Source organism: Lagenorhynchus albirostris, chromosome 20 (genome assembly GCF_949774975.1).
Source record: "Lagenorhynchus albirostris chromosome 20, mLagAlb1.1, whole genome shotgun sequence".
Lineage (NCBI taxonomy): Eukaryota > Metazoa > Chordata > Mammalia > Artiodactyla > Delphinidae > Lagenorhynchus > Lagenorhynchus albirostris.
The window spans coordinates 20,022,279-20,036,057 of record NC_083114.1 but is presented as its reverse complement, the minus strand read 5'-3'; positions in this window follow the sequence as shown (position 1 = coordinate 20,036,057).

Here is a 13,779-nt window from a genome sequence, read left to right as displayed (position 1 = left end):
GCCCATCTGTTATCTGTTTGGGGCAGTCAGCAAGCTTGGGAAGGGGAATATGACAGACGGAACGGATGCTGCTAGTTTCCTTTTGATATTGATTTTTATTACATGGCAGTGTAAAAATTTTCACTCTTAGATATTTGAACCCACCCATCAGAGCCCTGATGGTATCTGTTTCTTCAGTAGCTGGGAATTTATCTCCTCATTGGCGTCAGGGATGGTAATGCTTGTCCCTTGTTCCCGGGTTTGTCACAGATTAACGGTGCCATACGGCTGAACTTGACAGGTGTGCTGTATGAATTTAAATGAACTCTCCCTGGACCGTTAGCCAACAGTCCCGGTGATGTTTATTAAAGAACAATTTCTTTCCTCGGTGTTCTCCTTTGTTGGCCTAACGTTAGTTTTACCAGGGTTCAAATTCATCTCAGGAATCTCTCTTCTGGTGACCTTTGCTGCTTTTAACTCAGCATAGGCTGGTTCCACTGATTGACGGTGCATATTGTAATTGCTCCAGACGGATGGTCTATCACTGCCATTGAAAGACAAATCCTTTGATGATTCTTCACCTGGAAGAATAAACATTCCACACTCAGAGCTGTCAAATTCTATTAGAGGACTTAGGGAGATTTACATTGGTATTGCATTAACTCTATATTTTGACTTTGGGACATAGCATATGTACTTAGGGATTACAATTAGACCCGAGCTGGGAAGCTCCCCAAAGACCTCAGGGCTTTAGACAAAAGGAAGATTCACCTTTCCTTCCAATGGACCTGGACTGGGGACAGTCCCATAGGGTCAGGCAGTCCCGAGGCTGATGGTTTTAAGTAACGTCACTTTTCTGTAAACTCCCTCCTCTCCCACCCCAGGAGGATGCTCTGGATATTAGAAAGAGAAGACCAAGAGGGAATCTTGACTAGATCACATGAGTCCCATGATAAGGGTGTAGTGGGTGAGTGGTGGGTTGGGACGGGAATGATAATAGAGCACTTGCAGCTCCTCCAATCAGGCTGGAGTCCACGGAATGTGTCTCCTAACACTTTATCTATCTATCTATCTATCTATCTATCTAGGCTGTACCGCTCAGCATGCAGAATCTTAGTTCCCTGACCAGAGATCGAACCCACGCCTCCTGCAGTGGAAGGGCAGAGTCTTAACCACTGGTCCACCAGGGAAGTCCCTCCTACCACTTTAGTGTCAGTATTTTCCTCTGTCCCTTTGTCTTTTGGTTACACTCTCCTGGTAAATCTGCCACATTGAATCAGTCGACCTGTCCACCTCTGTCACACCTGGGCTGCTGGGCACTCCCAAGGAAGACCCTGTGGAAAATTCATGTCTCCAAGCCCAGGGATGTCAGTGGTCCTCCTCTGCTTCCGTGGTCTTCACTCTCTTTTCCATCCTGTCTTTCCTTTCTTCTTCCTCTTTCTCTGGGAGCAGCATCCTTGCTCACACTTGGATCTGTTCCTCCTGGAGCCCTCCCCTTTTTGCCTTATCGGAGAGTTCACTCCCCTGATTACACTCTCTGTCCTGTATCCTCAAACTTGTCTTCTCTATTAGCTCCTTCCCATTCATACTTATATAGACCTGACTGTCTTCATTATTGAAAAACTCTTTCTTTCTTTAAGATGTTTTGGGACTTGAATGTTCTTCATGTATTCAACTTAAAATAGTGACGATGAATAAACCCTCAAGAAAGGTACTCTTCAGCTAAGCCCAAGACTCCCTCTATCCATTGCCTCCCTCCATCCCCCCTTCAACAGCACATTCAAGAGCTGGTCTACACTTGCTGTCACATCCCTTCCATTACAACAACCTTCTCAACTCAGTAGCTTAAGGATTTGGCTCCCATCACTCCACAGAGACTGTTTTCCCCAATGCAACTATCGGCTTCCTTATTTATTTATTTTGCGGTACGTGGGCCTCTCACCATTGTGGCCTCTCCCGTTGCGGAGCACAGGCTCCGGACGCGCAGGCTCAGCGGCCATGGCTCACGGGCCCAGCCGCTCCGTGGCATGTGGGATCCTCCCGGACCGGGGCACGAACCCGCGTCCCCTGCATCGGCAGGCGGACTCTCAACCACTGCGCCACCATGGAAGCCCTCGGCTTCCTTATTTTTAACTCCTACGGTCACTTCTGCATTCTCGTCTTCTCGACTTCCAAGCAGCATATGGCTATTCTCTCCTTCTTGGACCACATTTTTCTCTGACTCGGGAATAGTTTTCCTTCTCGACTTCCCTCATACCTCTCTGGCCGTCCCCTCAGTCTCATCTTTTGGTTCCTCCTCGTCTGCCCAGTCCCCCTCTTCCTCCTGGGGCTGTTTATGCCCTTGATTCTCCCCATTGGCCACGCTGTGCCTTGGCAACCACATCCATTCTTTTGGCTTCATGGCCCTCTGTTCATGTGTAGATGACTTTGCAGTTACACCTCCAGGCTCAGGACAACTCTCTCATCCTTCATATGAGCTCTGGAACCTGAATGTCTTTGTATGAAACCACCCCTGCCTCTTAGGGGCTGTGTGACCTTGGGCAAGTTACTTGATATCTCTGTGCCTCGTTTTTATTCCTCCTGAGATTGTCACGAGGGCCAAATTGAGTTGTTGTCATTAGTATTATGAACAGCCAACTGCTTGTTGAACATCGTCTTCTTCTGGTGACCCAAAGACATAGCGAATGTGACCTGCCCAAATCTAACCTCACCATCTTCTCCATCTGTCCTTTAAAACCTTCATCTCCTCAGGTGTTCTTTTCTTTCTGGTGGATGATACCACTGAAGTCCCCCAACATCCTGGACTGCCCTGCTTTCTTCACCCCTGTGGCCAGTCAGTCCCCGAGTCCATGCATCTACCTTCTAAAAATCCCTCTTACCCCCTCCTACCCACGAGCCGTGACCCCACCCTCACTCTGGCTGCCACCATCTCTCACTTAGGTTTGCTTAAGTGAGCATGAGCTCTTCAGTGGGTCCCCCTTGCTCTTCAAGTCCAACCCCCTTAGTATGGCTCACAGGTTCCTATCTGGTCCGGCGCTTCTCATTTCTCTTTCCCCTCCCTCCCCTCCCCCTAACATCCAGCCACTATCAACACGACTCCTTTTACTGCGCTCACTATGTCCTCTTGCATTTTCACCTGCTGTCCCCTCTGGCTGGAAGTCTTTTTTCTGTTCCCTTTCTGTTCATTGCTAACTCCTCATCTCTAAAGCCTCATATTAAAAGCCATCTTCTCCAGGCAGCTTCTTGGACCTCCCCATGTGGCAAGAGATGCCTAGTCCTGTATGCTCCCACAGCACCCTGTGCTTCACCCATCCTCGGACTCACCACCACTCCCCACCCTACACGCACACCAGCCTGCTTAGAAGTTTATATTCCCCACCAGAGGAATCATGACACTCTTGTTCACTCTTTTATGTCTGGTGCTTGGCACAGAGTAGGTGCTCCATGAATATTTGCTGAATAAACATCTCATTCCGCATCCTTGTGACGATATGCATATGCTCTAGCCATCCTCTTCCATACGTTGCTCCATTCAACACTGGGTACTGGATATCAGGTATCTTTCTCTCTTGCTTACTCTCCTTGAAATGTTTCCCAGCCCTTGCCATTAAGAAGCTCAGAGTGCAGTAGTGGAGATGTACAAGGCAGAAGGAAATGACCAGGAGGATGACCCAAGGTGATCTGTGTGTACAGGAATCAGTGGTGTGGGATAGAGGCAGCGGGGCAGAATAATTCCTGGAGGAATTGACTCTGAGCTGAGTTTTAAAAAATAAGGAAGAGTTGGACTGGGGAATGAAGGAGGGGAGCAATGCTCATATTCTTCTACGGGCCAAATAGCAGCTAAGCAGACACAACCCTTATGTCTATTTCCATCAACAATTTTTACAGCTCATATCAGCTTCGTTTCATTGAAAGACTGTGATGTACTTCTGGGGTACCGAGAACGGCACCCCCTTCTCGAAACCCCTGCTATGTCTTCACTCATCTAACGAAATCTGGCTGACCCTGCAGGACAAACTCTGCATAACTGACGCTACCAATGTCCAGGGCATGCCTGTCTTCACTCATGATTTCCCCAGACGAAGGAAAGGGCTCGGAGGAGATGAATCATTTGTCCAAGGTTGCACAGAGCTAATTAGAAGCACAGCCGGGTGTCAACTCCAAGGACCTGCTCTTTTCACCTGCTGCCTGCTACATTTGTAAACACATGTGTACCAAAGAGTGATATTAAGGATGGTTTTTCAATGGGGATGGGGTATAGAGTAGCAATACTCAAATCTTGAACTTGACCAGTTAATCTTCCTGGATAGATTCTTCATGGAATATATCACTTACTGGGAAGCAAAGACACTTATTCAATATGAAAAGACAGAAACATTTTGCCTTCTGTATCCTAAGACGGCAGTTCAGTGAAATTCAAAATAAATCTCACAACCAGAACGGGTTATCCATTCACACAGAATTTGGCACTCCAAAATAATACCACGGAAAGAGGAATAATTCAGAGCAGAGTATTTAAAGAACACAGATATAAACACAGCATATCATATAAATTTGTGGGATGCTGCCATGCTGGTACTTAGAGGAGAAAGTATTGTGTAAGATGGTCTCTAATAGCGAGAAAGAAGAAAAACTGGGAATTAAGTCTCTACCTAAATAACCCAGAAAGGGTAAAAATTATCAAATGAAAGGAAAGTGGAAAGAGTAATAAACCCAAAAATAGAAATGAATAAAACAGAGACATAAAACTGAATTTGAAGCGCAAGCTAAGCCAGTGCCTCTGATGCATCAGAATTACCTGGGATGCTCGTCTGAACCATAGATGCCCTGACTTGAGCCTGGACTTACTGAGTCAGACTTAATAGGGACAGGGCCTTGGAATCTGTATTTTTGACAAATGCCCTTCATGACTGCTATGCACCCAGAACTGCTATGTCTAATCAACATTAGACAATGTTGATTCTTTCAAATGAGACTTAAGGAGTCCTGGGCCAACATGGCTTTTAGTAACCTCAACCTTCTCCTTCCTCCACATGGTGGGAGCACCTAGGTCACAGTGGAATACCAGCCTCTGGACACAGTTGATTAGTCTAAGAACAGGCCCTCGACCCTGGCTGGGCCAAGGTGTCCTTTCCCTAGGACTTTTAGATTTGGAGCCAAGAGAGTTGTGCAGCCTTCCTCATGGTCGGGGTTGTTATGTACGAAGCGATAGTCTCGCTGATACCCTATTTCCCACCTTGTGAAATGGAAAGAGGAGGAGGCTGGTCTGTAGAGACAGAAGGTTCAAGGTGACACATAGAAAAAAGTAGAGAGGCCAGAGAGAAGGTGAAATCACAGCAGGATTCAAGTCCTGCTTCCTTTTGTCCCTAAGACAATTTCGAAGAGACCTCGAAGAGTTTCGAAGAGATGCTCCTGTGCACTTATTTTTCCTTCGTGTGTCAGCTGGATGTATGATGTGTCCCATACATCAACAGAAGCATAGCTAATTCACAAGTTTATGTACTTCCTTCCTCTCCAGACACAGGCCCCTAATATCACCTCCCACACCTATCCTTCTAGGAGAGTAGTAAGAACACAGTTATGGGAGTCATGCCATCTAAGTCTTGGTGACAATGAGGCTTTACAAGTCCGGGTATCATAGAGGTCTATCATAAGTCAGAATCTACTTTCTTCTCTGTGACATACTTTCCTGATTCTCAAGGTCAAATCTCACTGTGCAGCCAAATAGCCATGCAGATGGGCTTAAGATGCAGCAGCATGAATGAGGTGGTCCATCCTTTGGAAAATTATGGAATAAGTCCTAGACCATAGAACCTATACTCATCATATTTTTAAAGGTTGATAAGACACACAGTAGTAGGTGCTGTTGAAATAATCATCACCAAATAGTCAAGAAATATATGCTGAATATCTCATTTAAACTGAAGATGGTGTTAGGTCTGGGTATTCTGAACGGCACATAGCCACTGTCCCATGGGGTCTGAGTGATGGAGGACACGTACACATGAAGACACAGAAGGGGCAAGATGACAATGAACAAGGCATTAAGGAGGACAGGTGGGGATTCAACTTTAACTGGAGATGTCAGAGGAGGCTGACCTGGAAGAGGAGCCATTTGCCCCGCGTCTTCATAAATGAGTTCACAGGCGGATCAGCGGGTGGGAAGAGCCTGAGTTCAAGGCAGAAGCATGGACAGCCATCTGGGTCTTTGGAGGCTGGAGGTGCTGTGGAGGAGCATTGGAGGCAAGGTTGATGGATCAGGTGGGAGCCACACTTGGAGGGCCTCATGTGTTCTGCTCTGGGGCTCATACTGGATCTTGGTGGGGAGAGAAAGCTGGGAAGGTTTTTAAGATGGGGTGTGGTCTTGGTAGATGTGCCATCATTCGTGTGGTTTATCAGTTATTTCTGGTTCTCCTCTGTGGGCCCTTGGTGGCACTGCATTTCCCAGCCTCCTTGTGATTGGATGGGACCCCACGAATGGCTCTGGCCATCAAGACGTGAGTGGGCATGACACATGTTATTTCTGGGTGAAGCATCTAGTTGCTGGTGTAAGACCCCATCAAGTTCTCTTTCCCTCTACCATGTTAACTGTCAGTGTTCCAGATGGCTGTGGCTCCACCTGCCTGGGGGTAGAGCAGAACCCTTGGAAGCCCCCTGCTGGACATGTACCATGAACAAGCAATAGACCACTGTTCATTATAAGCCAGTGAGCTTTGGGGTTGCTGGGTACCACACGTATCTCAGCCTGTCCTGATTAATAGACCCGACTTTTCATCCATCCCCCATGTTGCGGGGAGGGTAAGGTAGGATGCTGGCAGAGAAGGTCTGTGGGCTGGGCCTGCTGTCCATGCCAGTGAAGGACATGGAGGCCTGGGGACCCTCAGATGGGCAGCCCAGGGACAAGCCATTGTCCATGTAAGCAGTACTCTTGACTGCCCCTCTCACTCCAACCCCCCAGTTAATCCCTGGAGAAATGGGGAATTCTGAATACGATAATCAAAAGTGAAAAGTGAAAGCCCAGAGAAATGACGGTCATGAAAACACCTTGACTTGAAAACTAACACGTGAACTTTGAAAATACAAATCTCCTCCCAGCTAAATAAATGGCACACACAAATTTTGAAAAGTGTGATTGAAGAAAAAGGATGAGAAAAAACAAAATATAATGACAAGATGGCAGAATATAGCAGAAAGGATATGGACTTCAGAGCTGCAGACCTGGGATCAGACTCTGCTTTGGATGTTTACAATATAACCTCCCAACATTCATCCATTCATTATTCATTCAATAAATATGAAATGCCTACTGGGTGCCAAGGACCATGCTAAGTCCTGGGGCCCCGTCCCTTTAAGCCCTTCCAACACCGACTCTGCCTACGTGGAACTTATGGTCCAATGGGTCACCCAGTCAAGAACCTGATTTCCTTACCTGTTTAGCCAAAACCGCCCACCTGCCAGGTGTTGCGAGCAGCTCCGTTATTGAATAAGCCCCCTTACTGTGTGCACAGCAGACCAGAGATGCTAAACGGATGATGACTAAGATTATGAAAATGCCAGAGACCAGTAATAGACCACAGGATATTGTAGGAAAAAAAAAAAAACTCTGTTCAGTAATCATTGGAGAGTCATGCATTATTTAGAGTCTGCAAAGAGGCAATTTGTAACGTGCAAAGTTTCAATAGAAACCAAAAGGGAATTATTGCTCCGTATTCTTAAGTCCAAACACTTTCTCCTGAGCCCATGCATGGGAGTCTAAACGTTCTATCATAGATTAGGTGGCCCTTTAACATGAGCAGACAGACAAGGGTTAGGAACCAGGGGGTTGAGGTCGTCAGGCAGCTCACTGGGAACTGGTTCTCTGGTCTCTTGGCCTGGCACACCTAGGCTACCCTGCTATGCCCAGAGCATGCTGCCACCTCCCTCCCCCACCCTTGGGTTTGGTAAGACACATTTTGGGGATGCCTGGAGTCGATGTACACAGAATTCAGAAGAAATATTTCAGGGAGCTAGATCTGTCCTGTGTATATTTATGTGTTTTTAAAAATAAATTTATTTATTTTTGGCTGCATCGGGTCTTCGTTGCTGCGTGCGGGCTTTCTCTAGTTGCGGCGAGCGGGGGCTACTCCTTGTTGCAGTACGTGGGCTTCTCATCACAGCGGCTTCTCTTGTTGTGGAGCACGGGCTCTAGGCACGTGGGCTTCAGTAGTTGTGGCACACGGGCTCTAGAGCTTGGGTTCTGTAGTTGTGATGCACGGGCTTAGCTGCTCCACAGCATGTGGGAGCTTCCCGGACCAGGGATTGAACCTATGTCCCCTGCATTGGCAGGTGGATTCTTAACCACTGTGCCACCAGGGAAGTCCCTATGTGTTGTTTTTAGGAGAGGAAAGAGTGTGGAAAGAACATGGGTTTCCCAGTCATGACCATTTGGAATCAAATCTGGCTTTGTGACCTTGGCAAGTTAATTAATCTCTCTGAGCCTCAGTTTCCCTAATTTTTAAATGGGTTGTTAATGAGGGCTACTGTGAGGATACACACACACACACACACACACACACACACACACACATATACACACTCTCTGTCTCTCTCCACTATTACATATTCACACATACAGTATATATAAAAATGTATATACATGAGTACGTCTAGGGATATGAATATGTATATATACATATGCATACTCATGTATACAAAATATATATTCACATATGTTTACATATATTTATACCCTCTATACACACAGATGTATGTATACATATATACATAAATAAACATGCATATGAATATGTATATACACACACATACATATATATGTAACACATACATTTATACAAAATACATATATTTATGTATACACACACACACACACACACACACACACACACATACACACGGCTTAGCCCAGTGCCTGATACCTGGTCAAAACTTGGAACGTATTAGTACCTTTTATGCAACTGTCATATCATTTAAGGTTCCGTGTGATCTGAAGAATAATAACTCTGTGTGGGGTCTCTGGAACCCCTCTTCCCCCTCAAAGTCCTTTCACAGCTGCTAAGTTCAGGTGCCAAATTGTCTTCCCAAATACCTTTTAACCTGGTACCAAGCTAGAAGAGTGACATCAGACAGCTGACAAAATACGCTGTTCTAGGCCAAAGAAAAGTTTCCCTGTTGGTCAGTCACCCTTATAGACCATGCGGGTAGACTTCCTATTTAAGAAGCAAAAGTAACAAACCAAACTGGTTGTTATCTAAACAAGAAGAGAGATGACTGCGGGCGGGGGAAGGGATAAATTAGGAGACTGGGATTAACATATACACACCACTATATATAAAATATATAATCAATAAAGACCTACTGTACAGCACAGGGAACTCTACTCAATATTTTTTATAATCTATATGGGAAAAGAATTTGAAAAAGAATGGATACATGTACGTATAACCGAATCACTTTGCTGTAAACCTGAAACTAACACAACATTGTAAATCAACTATACTCCAGCATAAAATAAAAATTAAAAAACAAGAGAGGTGATTTATTACCTTTTACCCAAAGGACAGACTGTTAAAAGGAATATATAGGTGAGAATAACGGAAATAACAAGCAGTCTTTATTGAGTACTAGGTAAGTGTCAGGAGCTGTTTAAACTCATTGTGCTCTTACCACAACATGATGACTTAGGGGCACTTCTCATCCCTGTTCTGCAAAACAGGGAGTTGAAGTCAGAGAGGTTAAGTGACTGGGTCAAGTTCACACAACCAGGAAGTGACTTGAACCTGAACGTACAAGACCTCAGATCTAGCTTAAAATCCCAGTGATATAATTTGTAAATTGGATGTCCTTCAGTAAGCCACTTGGCCACTCTGAGCCTCAGCTTCTCACAGTTAAGTGGTAGCCACAAGTCTTATTTCAAAAGATAGAGGTTAGCATTAAGCAAGATGATTTTTGTAGCAGCTTATCCAGTACCTGCCACAAGATAGGTGCTCAGTAACAGTACCAGCCCCTTTTCCTTCCCTTCCCACAATGCTGGGATCTCAGTCCCCTGCCCAGCCTTGGCCTCTGGTCCCAGAAAGACAACTCTATTTCCTAATGAAATATTTGTGTTTCTCAATTGTTTTGTTATTTTGGCTTCTGGGAATGTAGGCAACGCCTTTGGGCAATGCTTGTAGTGAGAGGCCAGACCCCTCTGTTCCAATTTCAATGAGTTCAATGTATAGGGGGAGGTGAGCCTTAGGGTTGGGAGCCCCAGGCATGAGAAAACAACCCCCCCCTCCACCAGCTCTCTGATGAGGTCTTAATGCTTTGCTGGCAGGAAGAGGCAGCTTTAGGAGGACACAATCCTTACAATGTAATTTCACAGCCCTGGAGGTTCAGACAGGGCAGGAGAGGAAGTAACTGCCAATAGTTGGTGGCTCCATCTTCTTGCCTCAGCCTCTCCTAAGCACAGGACTCCAGCAAAGCTCTGATTTTACTCCTGAGGATACCTAGATCAGAGGGTTGAGTCTCCATAGGTTTTTCCCAAAGCTATGACTGGGAAGAAGTAAGACCAGAATTCCTAATATTTCCCCCTCTCTTTTATATTTCCACTGCTGTGCTGGGCTGCCTTCTGCCCAGGCCAAAGACACTACGACCTTCTACCCTACCCACCAGTTCAAACTAGCACCCCGCCTCCAGAAGTTTCTCCTGGTTCTTAGTTTTTCCTTTCTAATTCCTTTGGGCTCCTTTGGAGATGATCTTGGGTAGGGGGTGAGCAGCTGGGTTTGTTCAGAATCTTGATTGGAACTGGAACCTCTATTGTTTCATCCCTTTTAGCTTTGACATCTCATATAACCATTCCATGAGGCCTTAACATTCCAAATGTGTATGCACACACCCCAGGCCACTCCCCAGGCAGGGTCAGGGAGAGGTGTGTTAGGAGGAGCTGGTAGACCCAGTTTTTGCCCTTACTCTGTCGTGCACTCCTCCTTCTGGGATCACCAGACCTGCCTATGATTTTTGATCTTCCCGGGCTTTGATGTCCAGGTTTCTCTTTGATGCTATGAGATGCCCCAGTATCTTTCTGATACATTTCCTATTTTCTTAATTTCCTATTTCTATACTCATTCATGCGTTTAACACATATTTATGGAGCTTCGACTATTCACCAAGCACTGTGCTAAGTGAAAAGTTGAACTGGCTTCTGTTTCTGTCACTTACAACAAAAAGTATCTTAGCTAAGACACCCAGGTATTATTAAGTTTATTTTACAGGTATAAATGTGGGGGACAAGAGGGCATGAATGAGCCTAAACTAAGAGCCTTAGCCAAGAAGTGTAGATATAGAAAATATACCCTTGTCTGGGCTCCTTCCACTGCACTTCACTGCCTCGGGGAGATACTTGTCAAACTTTCTCTGCATTCTGCTAAGATCGGAAGGTGAATGTGCGTGGTGTGTTATCCCAAGAGGGAGGCACTAACAACCTCCTAGGTAAGGCTGAAGAATTTGATGACATTCTTAACTTTTAAGGCAGTACAACATGATAATTATAAAAATGAATTTGCCGACCAATAAATCTGGTTTCAAATTCTCACCTTGCTGGGCAGATGACCTTGATTAACTTACTGAGTCTCAGTATCCTTCTCTGTAAAATGCGGATAATTATAACTACCACCGTGTTTGTCATGAAGCTTCGCTGAGATAATAATGCATGTAAACACTGAATGCTGCAGGCCTGGCATAGGTTAGGCACTTGGTGAGTACCATTTGTTAAGATGATGATGATGATGATGATGATGATGTTGATGATGATGATGTTGATGCTGCTGCTGCTGACCTACCAAATTATTCATCTTGGCAGAAGCACTGTGGCCCTCAGGTGGTTAATATTAAGCAATTCTATTCAACAGGTTAGCCTGTTTAGTTTCCTAGCAGCTATATTTTAAGGCTGGTATTGGTTTGTGCTGTGGGGTCAGTGAGTCGTTGGCCCTGGGTGTCTTTACGTTATCCAGGTAAGGTTGCCTTTGCTATTGTTCATGCTGAAGTCCTTTGGGGAGCTCCAGCCAGGTATGTCATCGGGCCCTGGAGAGCATCTAGAGTGGCTTTGCATTGGAATTTGTACAAGGTGTTCTGCCACCCAGCTGAGTCAGAATTAGTGGTGTTCTAGATAAGGCAGAGACTCCACTCAGACTCTTAGAGTCTCATCAAAGCCTCTTTGCAAAAAGGTCACTGGTCTACTTTCATCCAACAGCAGAAGCTCCCAGCCCACTGGGTTCATTTTGGAGGCTGTGGTGGGCTTGTCTGCCATGCAGTTGCTATTAAAATCTCAGTAATGGGGGAAAGTCATCTTCCCATGTTCCTTGGTGCTCGCTTGGCACTGAGGATGGTAGTACGAGGAGAGAGTCCCCACCCGAGGAATGAAGCAAAGCCCAAGCCCTGGAGGTAAATCCCTAGCAGGTCCCAGGGCAGGCAAATCATTAAATGTCTGTAAGGGGGCTGTGAATTAGAACTGTCCCTCAGGCTGGACCACAATGCCACAAACTCTTCAAGGACAACTACAAAGGGAATTTTTAAAGTCTCAAGGTTATTGTATAATTTTAGAAGTTTAAGGTCATGTATAATAAAAATCATATATTATTTAAATGCCACTCTTTTTTTTCCCTATAAAGTATCTGGAGGAGGCAGAGAGAGAGAGAAGAGAGAGAGAAAGGGGCAAAGATAGAGACCAAAGCAGAGCGAGAGAGCTTTCAAATATCATTTAATGCCTAAATGTCATAGGCTTAAAAAATTCAACAGAATTCTCATGCATTCTTTCCCACAGGGGGCTACCCTTTAAACAACGACCTTTAAAAAAACCAAAGCAAACGAACAGTCTTGATACTGATGACATGTGTTCTTTTTCAGCATGGACATTCTGCTGTTAACAGGATGAATTTCATCAGCCCAAATGGTCAGTATTGGGGTGGTAGATCTTAGGATCTAACAGATTTTTATGGCCCACATCTGTCTGGGGTGATTGAGTTCCTGGTTCTTTCAAGATGGGATGATTTAAATAATTGTTCTTTACTGCGGTTGTAAAAATTCCATTCTGCCTTTCTAGCTGCGGTGATTTATTTGAAGACCCCAGGGGCAGGCAAGGTTGGAGCGCAGAGTAAGCTATAGGTAAACATATCAATTACATTGCAGGTATTACTTCCCCAAAGATCTCAAAAAATGGCTCAAAAAGCAGTGTTTCACAGTGGAAAGGGCATGGTTCTTGAAGTCTGAAGGCCTGGGCTCATGCCTTGGCAACATTAATAAGCTCCCAGAGGGAGCTACAGTGCGGGTACACAGAGAAGTCTTTCCAGGTAATTGCAGATGTTTTGCAAGGCTACTGGAGACAGCAACTCTCTTGAGAAAATAATTAATAAGAACTCTGCTTAAAGTCAGCACTTTGAACAATTGCACACTGAGAGACTGATAAATCTCTATAATTAATATTAAACATGTTGATACGTGGAAGTGACCTTCCCAGCTCAGACCGGTGTGGAATGAGACCAGTTCGGTCAAGTTAAGCAGGTCCTGGGTGATACAGAATAGGGATCCAGGTAGGCTCTACACATAGAAATTCTTTTCCTAGCTAAGGGGTCCACTAACTGTTAGCGGGGAGGATTGGAAGTTGTGTCTGAATTTCGCTCTATGTAGTATGATTACGAATCTTCTATTCTCAGTCCTTTGCCAGTCCTCAAATACAGCAGCCCTTTCAGGCATTAAGAGAAAAGTAGGCTCTGTAAATAGTTGTCTATACTCACTGTCTTCAATTCTTTTCTTCCATCCTCTCTTGAA